The sequence below is a fragment of the Helianthus annuus genome, chromosome 6 (assembly GCF_002127325.2).
Source record: "Helianthus annuus cultivar XRQ/B chromosome 6, HanXRQr2.0-SUNRISE, whole genome shotgun sequence".
Classification (NCBI taxonomy): Eukaryota; Viridiplantae; Streptophyta; class Magnoliopsida; order Asterales; family Asteraceae; genus Helianthus; species Helianthus annuus.
Window position 1 is genome coordinate 75,734,631 of NC_035438.2, and position 11,087 is coordinate 75,745,717.

The window sequence follows — 11,087 nt, forward strand, 5'->3', positions numbered from 1 at the left end:
GGGAGTGTACTTACACTCGAACCCAGAAAACGCAAGAATGAAACATGATTTAGACAAGTATTGGGAGGGAGTGTACTTACACTCGAACCCAGAAAACGCAAGCATGAAACATGATTTAGACAAGTATTGGGAGGGAGTGTACTTACACTCGAACCCAGAAAACGCAAGCATGAAACATGATTTAGACAAGTATTGGGAGGGAGTGTACTTACACTCGAACCCAGAAAACGCAAGCATGTAAAATGATTTAGACAAGAATTGGGAGGGGGTATACTTACACTCGAACCCGGAAAATGCAAATATGTCCCTTAACGGGTCGTTTTTTTTTTGGTAAAACGTCAAACTTAAGAGCAAAGTAGGAATATAAAAGTGAAGCGAAGTCTTAATGCATACCGGGAGGGTTGCAACAATAATGACTTCGGTAAAACACCCGGTTGACGGGCAGGGATTAAACACATGCGTAAACCGAGAAACGGGAACTCGGATGGAAAGTTAAAAGATTCGGGTTTTGAGTTATAACTAAAAGACAACAAGATAATATAAATAAAAAAAAATAATAGTGTTCAACTATTTTAAAGTTAAACGGGTCGGATGTAATATCATGTCGGACAACATGAGTAAACGCAAGCGGGATACTAGTAGCGTAAAAAGCAAAAGGATAATGAGCCCGGTAATGGGACATAATCAAATATGAATGTATGTAAACTAGATAATGGTGAGCATAAGATAAACCGATGCATAAATGACGTGAGAAGTCATAAAGTCGGAGAATTGTTCGAAAGAAAACGATGTAGCCTTAGACTACGGTCAAGGTCGAACGAAATCCAAAAAGTAAAGGTGAATGATTCTAAACATAAAAAGGGGTGTCTTAACGCCATATGCGTATATATAAACGTATACACAATTGAATAAAGACTCGAATAAAAGATGATCTACGGGATCATCATAGCCTACGGGATATCAATTAGTGTAAAGGTCTATGAGGCCTGAATGACCCACGGGTCATGATTAGAAAGAAGTTATAAGGACTTCGCCCTAAAGAGGTGAAAGTCTAATCAAAATAGCCTACGAGGTTAAGTGAAGGAACCTACGAGTTAATTAGATAAAGCGAGGGAATCGGTTGAGAATCCTCGCATAAAACTAAGACTGTAAAAGAATAAATTATGGATTGTCAATATCATGGTATGGATAATTGACAAAAGTTAAAGAAAAGATCCTACAACTAAAACTTCGGTTTTAGTAAGAAATAACGTCTTTACAAATATAAATTCTGGTAGGAATTTGAATAGTAAGTATGAAAGATTCAAGTCTTGACACTAATAGGCGCAAGACGACATATTCGAAGAGTGATACTTTCGAAAATGAAAGGTTGATACAAACTAAACATGATGTGACACGATCATGATTAGGAAATGTAATGTGAAGTAAAATCACATTATAACCAAGCGAGCGATAAAAGTAACTGAACTAATAAGACTAGCTAATGAGACCGGTTAAGGTCACCAATTCAAATCAAGAAATTTGGTTTGCTAGTAAGCGGTAGATTCGGTATAGCTGAACCGAATCAATAAATTTGAAAACAAAAGAAATAGTTGCTAACAGTGAAATATTTCACTAAAGACCCTTAAACGGGTCAAGGTAATGGATTCATAAAGAATTCGATAGTATATGAAAGCGATGGATATCGCTAAGTTAACTAAACTAGTGGAATGAACGAGATTATGTTATTTCGAAGTTACACTATGTCACATGAGATATGTAGACAATTAGTAACCAAAAAGATGTTATCGTACTTTTCGGTAATACTAACGATTGGTTAAAAAAAAGTATAGATATTGATTAAAAGACTTATTGGCTTAAATACATTGAGTCTAAACTCAATGAATTATGTAATAAAAGGTTTCGAGGACGAAACCTCTCTAAGGGGGGTAGACTTGTAACACCCCTAAAACGGGTTTGGTAATCATACTCCGTTAATACCAAAAGACGGGTAAAGTACCGTTAGCAGTAAAGATAACCCGGTAAATATTTGGATTTAATAAGAAATCCTAATAATTTAAATACAAGCGAATCAAAGGATTAAGGAATTGAGTTTATATGAACCCGAGTCAACAGGACTTGAAATAAAACGGGTTTTTAGCTCCCGGAACCCACCAAGTAACTAGGAGTATTAACCTAGTTAGTTAATGTCTTGACAAAATAGAACTAATGTGGTGAAGCTACCCTTTAAATAACTTGTGTAAAGTGAAGGGACTAGACATGGACAATTGAATTAAAGTTTCAATTAAACAAATTAATAAACAAAACACACACATACGTGTGTGTGTGTCTGCGACTTCAACCAGAGCCAAGAAGGGCTCTCTTGCTCAAAACCCTAATCCCTCAAGAATCTCTCAAATTGAAGCCCACATCAAGAGCCAAATCATTGCATGAACACAAATTCGTGATCACCTAGTCATGGGGATTACAAGGTATGTTAAAAATTATGATTTGGTGATACTTTGAGATTATGATGCATAATCATAATCGAAATTCTGGAATGAATATTGATTCTATGAGTGTTATTATGATTATATCTTGGTTTAGAAACAAACCCTAGTAAAAAATTTGATGAATTGTTGTCAAAACTAGGGATTTGATAATTACCCTATTATGTGCTAAATGGGTTTTTGTATGTTATGATGAACACTCGGATTGGAGTGTTAATTTGATGAATATTGATTGTTATGATATAAGTTCTTGATGTAGTTCATGAACACTAGATATAGAGGGTTGGAATTTGATGTTAATCTTGCTAAAAATGACTAATTACGGACTAGTTAGCAAAAGTGTAGAATGATGCCCATTAGGTGTTTGTTAAAATGCCTAAATGAGAAGTAAAGTGTTGAAATTCAAGTGAAACGCGTAATTGACAAGCTTGACTAATTACATGAGACATGGGATAAAACGGGTTCTAATCATAATGTTGATTTGCCTTAATCGTGCATATTATATGATTAAATGTAGTTGATTTTAGAAAGTCAAACTAACTAGTGATGAAGTCGAATAAGTGGTTTCGGCTAAGAAAATAAGTAAAGTGGTATAGTCGTGATTGTTAATGACTAATCTAACCACCTTGTAAATGATGAACAATAGTTGGCGCTTAAACAAGCTAGGTGAAGCTTGGAGTGAAAGCGGGTCAAACGAATCAAGCATAGAAGAAAAGCGTAGCTCGGATGCAAGGTAAGTGAAACTTACACACTTATGTAGAATACTTGTTTACCTTACAAGTAATAAATGCGATAACGATAATAACGAAAATATGGTTTCCGACGCGGTTGGTACGAGTCGGAACATATAAGGATGATAAAAACCATGGTTTATGGTAAAGAGGGCGAATTGGTAAATTGGTCATGTAATGACTAAGAGATTATGAGTTTTGATAAGATTACCTTGTAGTGTAATCTAATATTGAGACAATGGGTAAAAATGGAAATTTAATCTAGTGTTGATTAATGTAAATTGACAATAAAAGGATACCCATGGCGTAAGCCGAAATAGGGTCAAAATTGTAAGAAATGAGTTAAAAAGAAAAGAAGGGGTCAAGAGGCAACATCCGAAATGGGTCGGATGTGTAAATTGGAAATTGAAAACCCCGTTTTACTACATATGTAAATGTTCGGTCATATGAGCCAAACGGGTCAAATGGCGGTGATAACACCATTTGACAATAATGACTAATGTTGGTTGTCAAGTCCTATGTAAACAGGAGTGAGTAGCAATTTTGGGATAATTGCGACGCTATAGAATATTGGTTAATAAATGCAAGGTGTAAACGGGTCTATACGTTGATCCGAGCCAGGTACGCATAAATAAGTTGTAGTAAGATGTGCAATTTGGTCAAATATTAGTAGAAGTCCTTCATCGTAAAAATGAAGGATTAAATGTGACCAAAAAGCCCTTGATGGGTAAACCGGGTAAACAACCCTTAGAGGTTGTTTAGAAACTTATATTATGATTATTGTAACCTTTAGATGCGTATAAAAGTTGTAGGCGTGACTTTCAAAGGTTAAATGCCTTAAAATGCTTCTTGCCGTAAAATCTCTTATCCGAGGGGTAAAATTCGGAATATATAGACATCCACATTAGATCCAACACACTTATAGTTGTAGTGGAAGATTATAGGATAAGAAATGTGGTGATGAAATGTTAGAAGCAATCGGAAGCGATTTTAGGCTCGAAAGTGCTTAAATACCCTTAACGGGTCAAAATAAGCATACGGGCGAAAACGGGTTTAAATTGTGTAACAAACCTATGAATAGAACCTAATATGGTAGGTAACATTAATTTGGAGAAGTGTATGTGATATAGGAATCAAACAAATACGTTTGTTTGATAAAACGCATAAACGGGTTAAAATTCGGTAAAAAGGTAACGAGTCGAAGGCTTAGAAGTCTCAAAATTTCTTATGTTGGATGTAGGATTTTAACTCCATAAGATGGAGGATTAAATTACGGACGCGTAGGAAAAAGAATCGGGTAAAACGGATCAATAACGAAGAAGTTATGGCCGTTTCCGTAAAAACTGGCATAGCTGAACTGAGCTGCAGACCTGCTGGAAAATGGTCTCCCTCGCGTGGCGCGAGGGAGCAACTGGGTTCCTTCGCGTGGCGCGAAAAACCCTGTTTTGGCGAAAAATTTTTATTTTAATCAGTTTCGCTTCCCAGACTCGTTTAAATACATTTTAAGTTACGTATGACTAATCCAACTCATGTTTTATGAGTTTCAGGTATAATTTTAGCACCGGAGGACGATCAAGCACAACGAAGAACCGAACACGATCAAGATACAAGCTTCCGCATGACGTCTCGATGTTAATTTCAAATGACAAACTTAATTACATTATGCTCTCAAACTTTTAAATTTGTAAAAGTTTTTAATAACCCGTATTTCTGCTATATATGTAATCCTAATTACATGATTGCTTTCGTAAATTATACATTAAACTTGTCGTAATAAGAACGGGTGTTACATTTCCCTATATATATATATATATATATATATATATATATATATATATATATAGGGTAAGGTTCATGCGAGAACCACCTTTATTGCGAGAACCGCAAGAATTAATGTGAACACAACCTAAAATAGCTAAAAAACCTAACCCCCACCCCTTCCCCCCCCCCCCCAAAAAAAAAAAAAAAAAAAAAAAACCTAAACCCCCCTCCTCCACCCCTCAAAAACCTAAACCCCCCCCCACCCAAGCTAAAATGCTAAAAACTAAACCCTCAAAAAACCTTAAAAAATCAAAAAAAAAATTTTTTTGGTTACTAAAAGTAGTGACTTTTTTATAAAAAATATTAAAAAAAATTTTGTGTGTTTTTTTGCTATTTTTTTAGATATTTTTGGTTGTGTTTACATTGTTTCTCGCGGTTCTCGCAATAAAGGGTGGTTCCTAACGGATCCTTCTCCTATATATATATGGCGAAGGGTTTAAATGAGAACGCTAAATATCGCGAGAACCGTGAGAACAAATGAAAAAACCGCAAAAACTTGGTTAAAAACATTTCAAATTCAAAATTTCTTTTTACACTTATCATTATTATTCGAATACACTACTAGAAATCAAATTTACACATTGAAATTTACATGTCTTCAGAAATAATGAAAACTTACACATGTGTGAGTTTACCATTTACACATGTGTAAATTTGTTGTATTTACACATGTGTAAAAATTTTATCAAGAGTGATTTTGAGAGTAAAGATAAATTATTAAAAGAGTAAATTCTTTTTCTAACGTTGTATTTTAACTATAATGAAGTTTGTATCAAAAAAATTGATTTTGATTGGTTTTTTCATTTGTCTTAACGGTTCTCGCAATATTTTGCGTTCTCAAGATAACCCTCCCGTATATATATATATATATATATATATATATATATATATATATATATATATATATATATATATATATAGGGAGAAGATCATGCGAGAACCACCTCTTATTGTGAGAACCGCGAGAACCAATGTGAACACACCAAAAATGCCTAAAAATAGCTAAAAATCACATAAAAATTTTTTTTTTGATTTTTTAGGTTAAAATCGCTACTTTTCGAAGCAAAAAAAAAAAAAAATTTTTTTTTTAATATTTTTTTTTTTAAAAAAAAAAAATTTTTTTTTTTGCTTCGAAAAGTAGCGATTTTAACCTAAAAAATATTAAAAAATCAAAAAAAATTTTTTAGATTTTTTTTTTGATTTTTTAGATTTTTTTAGATTTTTTTTTAGATTTTTTTAGGTTTTTTGGGGGTTTAGTTTTTAGCATTTTAGCTTGGGTGGGGGGGGGGTTAGGTTTTTGGGGGGTGGGGGAGGGGGGTTTAGGTTTTTGGGGGGGGGGGGGTGGGGGTTAGGTTTTTTTAGTTTTTTTTAGGTTTTTTTAGGTTTTTTTTAGCTTGGGGGGGGGGGGTTTAGGTTTTTTGGGGGGGGGGGGGTTAGGTTTTTTTTTGGGGGGGGGGTTTAGGTTTTTGGGGGGGGGGGGTGGGGGTTAGGTTTTTTTAGGTTTTTTTAGGTTTTTTTTAGGTTTTTTTAGCTTGGGGGGGGGGGGGTTAGGTTTTGGGGGGGGGGGGGTTAGGTTTTTTTGGGTGGGGGGGGGGTGGGGGGTTTAGGTTTTTTGGGGGGGGGGGGTTGGGGGTTAGGTTTTTTTTAGGTTTTTTAGCTATTTTAGGTTGTGTTCACATTGGTTCTCAAGGTTCTCACAATAAGGGTGGTTCTCGCATGAGCTCCTCCCTATATATATATATATATATATATATATATATATATATATATATATATATATATAGTGGGAGTTTGCTAGAAAGCCTAAGTTTTCTAGAAAGTCTAGGAATCAATTGGGAGGTAACATGTGGCTTTTAGTTTTTTTATTTAAAAGGGCATGATGGTAATTTGATTATTAACTTAATTTTGTAATATTATATATCCTAAACTAACTATCAGATATTTATGGAAACGTATATCTCTTTGACAATTTCAAATCATTACGATTTCAAAAGGACAGTTACTTTTAACTACGAAGTTCAAATCATTAACAATTTCTTCACGTTGTGTTTTATCAGTTACTAGGTTTATCACAATGTGTTTTAGCAGTTACTGTTTCATCAGAATGTGTTTTATCAGTTACTGGTTGATATGATTTTTGGCATTCTTGATGTTGTGTTTTATCAATTACCGGTTTCATCACAATGTGTTACACCAGTTATGATTCATGAATGGCATGTTCTTTTGTATTTTATCTACTGTTTCATCACAATGTATTTTATCAGTTACTGGTTGATGTGATTTTGGCATTCTTGATGTTGTGTTTTATCAGTTACTGGTTTCATCACAATGTGTTTTATTAGTTACTAGTTGATATGATTTTGGCATTCTTGATGTTGTGTTTTAGCAGTCAGTCACTAGTTCGTCACATTGTGTTTTATCGCTAAAACACACTACTATGAACACATCTAGATCTGATTTACTATTATTATTTGTATGATTTGGTGTTTTCAAATGTGAGGGATTAGAGAGAGAAAAAAAATTGCGACATTTTTGGAGGTGGTTTTATGATTGGTAGTTATTTCCTTATTTAAAACAACTTAAATGACACTTTACCCCCAATAAATTAAATTAGCCTATTTTAAAGATACATATATTACCAAAATGCCACCAAAATGATCTCAACCATTAAACATTCTCATCTGATGGCCCAGATCGCTTCCTACACTTTCTAGGAAAAACACACTTTCCGTAGGATCCCCACTATATATATATATATATATAGGGTCTGGATTTGGAGAAAACGGTAGAAAGTGTGAGAATGGTGAGAACGCTTATGGATCGTCCGATTAAAACAATCTACGGACTAGATTGGCGTGGTGGCGTTTTCGTAAATAACATCAATTTTATTACGTGGACGCGCCTCATTAAGGGTAAAAGCGTCTTTACACCTCTATACCAAAACGGCATAATGATGAATAAAACGCCAATACGGACCAAATCACATCGTTATATAAACAAAAACATCCAAGACATAAAAACACATCCCCCAGAACCTGAAACGCCATATTTTCTACTATATACCATTCAACTTACAAATGCCAAAATCCCCAAAACATCAAACATAACTACTCAAAAACGCCATATTTTCTACTATATACCATTCACCTTAGAAAACGCCAAAACACTCAAACATCAAAAGATTCCAAAAGATCGACGGTTCTTTCAGATACACTATTTCCTCAGTAAAATGCCAAAAATGCCAAATATCGTTTCTTGTATATTCAAAATATTGTTCTACGCCAAAGTGTCGGATAATGCATTCTTCCATGAGGTGTTGTGACTCAAATAACATTTTGCTGCATGAGATGGACAAATCATAAACAAAAAGATGCTGGGGTCAGACTTATGTCATTTTCTGTGTTTTGTTCTTGATGAATATTTTAATGGCATGAAAAGACGAATGACACTACTGAGTTGTTTGAAGATACATATTCAAAAAAAAAAAAACCCTCATGTCATTTTGTCTTTCCAAACGGCCACAAAAACACAAGCATGGCTACAGTGAAGATTTGGAAGACGAATTGATTTTATTTTTATTTTTATAATTTTCTTTTTCTGTTGTTTGCTATGTATTTTTCAACTTAGAATAAAAAAATATATTATCTTAATTAAATGCCAAACAGTCATAATGCATATGAAAACGCCATAAAACGCCATAAATGGAGTAAAAACGCCAAAAACTCCCAAACTATAATATAAGTAATTTGCAGAAGTATTAATTAAAAAAACTAAAAATGGAAAAAAAAGGCCAAAAACTACTTAAACCCATTCAAAAACGCCAAACTTGAAAAGCTGAACAAAAAAAAAAAAACAGTAAAAATACACAGTAAACTGAAAAGACGGCTACTTTATTAATATCATTTATTATAAATAAAATCCCGCCTAAACTACGCGCCAAAAACATCCTATAAAGAGAGACTTCTCTGCACACACAACTTATCACAAAACCAGAAACAAACGCCATATTCCGTAGAAACCATTCACTTTAAAAACGCCAAAATAAATACTTAAAAAAGCCACAGATGCAGAACCTCGATTCTGCTATATTGAGTATTGATCTGAATGAAGTTTCACTGAATGGATTCTTCTCTGAGTTGGGTATCTCTATAATCTTTTGCTGAATGAGATGGGCAAATATTCAAGACAAAGAGACTGATGACACTGATATGACATCATGTCACTTTGTTCTTGATGGATATATGGATGGCATGAAGGGATCAATACATTAGAGCAGGCATTGGTCTTCAACATGTCATCAAACAAGTATATATCCACCCACCATAAAGGATGCCACAAAAAATAAGCATCTTCTAAAGACGACCGTTATGTAGGAAAATAAGGATCTACATAAGGCATTCAAAAACAGGTTCAAAAACGCCAAAAAGGTTAAAGTAGAAGAGGCTGATGACAGTGAAGATTTGAATGAGAAATTAGATTATAATTTTTAATTTTTTTTTTCATTTTCTATTGTTTGTTATGTAATTCTTTGTTGTTTATCATCTAATTCTCTGCTATTTTAAAAAAATTGAGTATAAAACGCCAAAAACTACAAACACCAAAACGCCTGATAGTTTGAAAAACTGTGAGAACGAATGCTAGCGAAGTATGAGGTTGCTATATAAAATGCCAAAACCGCAAACAAAGTATTAATGGAAAAATCAAAACTAACTGACAGATGAAAAATTGAAAGAAACAGTAAAATAAAGAGACGGTATCATTTATTGCCAAAAACATTATAGTTATATTAATGACACTACATGGAAAATTGAAAATTATTTATCTTTTCAAAACGCCATAATTGCCTGTCACATTATAGGCCTGTATCCTAAATGGCAAAACACTTGATATAATAAAATCAAGAAAATTACTAATGTTTTTTACATTAAAAGGCTGCATCCTGATCTAAAAATCAATAAAGACGCCAAAACAATACTTAAAACGCCAAAATATTTACTATAATTCTGATCTAAAAACAATAAAAACGCCGCGTATTTAATAAACGCCAAAAAAATGGAAAGATGAAGGGACACGCGTTAATAAAACAGAAATATGAAAAGACAAAAAAGCCCCTCCGCATTTCTCTAAGCGGCGTGAGACGTGTTAGGCCAGGAAGCGTTCTCACCGTTCTCACACTTTCTACCGTTTTCTCCTTATATATAGAGAAATGGGATCAGGAGAAAAACAGTTGGAAGTGTGAAAACGGTGAGAACGGATCCTGAACGAACACGTGGCGCGCGATATAATCAAGGCGGAGGGGCTTTTGGGTCTTTTTAATTTTTTCCAATGCATCTCACACATCGTTTCTCATTTGTGGCGTGAAGGATTTTTTGGCGTGTAGTTAAAAACAAAAACGTTTTGGCGTTTTATTGTTTTTTAGATCTGCCGCGATGAATTAATCGTTTTTGTCTTACAAAGTAAATATCTTGACGTTTATGACGTTCCCAAATTCATTATTATCGATTAATAATTCAAACATTACAATTTTTTGGCCTTTTTTGTAGATCTATTACGATGAATTAATCCTTTTTGTCTTATAAAAGTAAACATCTTGGCGTCCATGGCGTTCCCAAATTCATTATAAACCATTAATAATTCAAACATTACAACTTTTTGGAGTTTTCTTTGTTTTTTTCATATCGGTCGCGATGAATTAATCCTTTTTGTCTTATAAAAGTAAATATCTTCGCGTTAATGGCGTTCCCAAATTCATTATAATTCATTCATAATTCAAAACATTACAACTAAGACAAAATCAAGTTTGTAGATTTCACTCTTGACAAAACTCTAGCCCCACTGAACTGAAAAAATGGTTCTTCCTGAACCTCGACATCCTGACTTAAGGCCTTCCTCTTATTGGCGTTTTGGGCCTTGCCGGTGTGCACATTTGTTGTTACTCTAAACCCCTCTTTGCCTATAAAACAAGATTAATTTCCATGGCGTTTTAGTTTTTTCATGGCGTTTTCACAAACATTTTCCACACATAACTTTTACATGGCGTTTAACA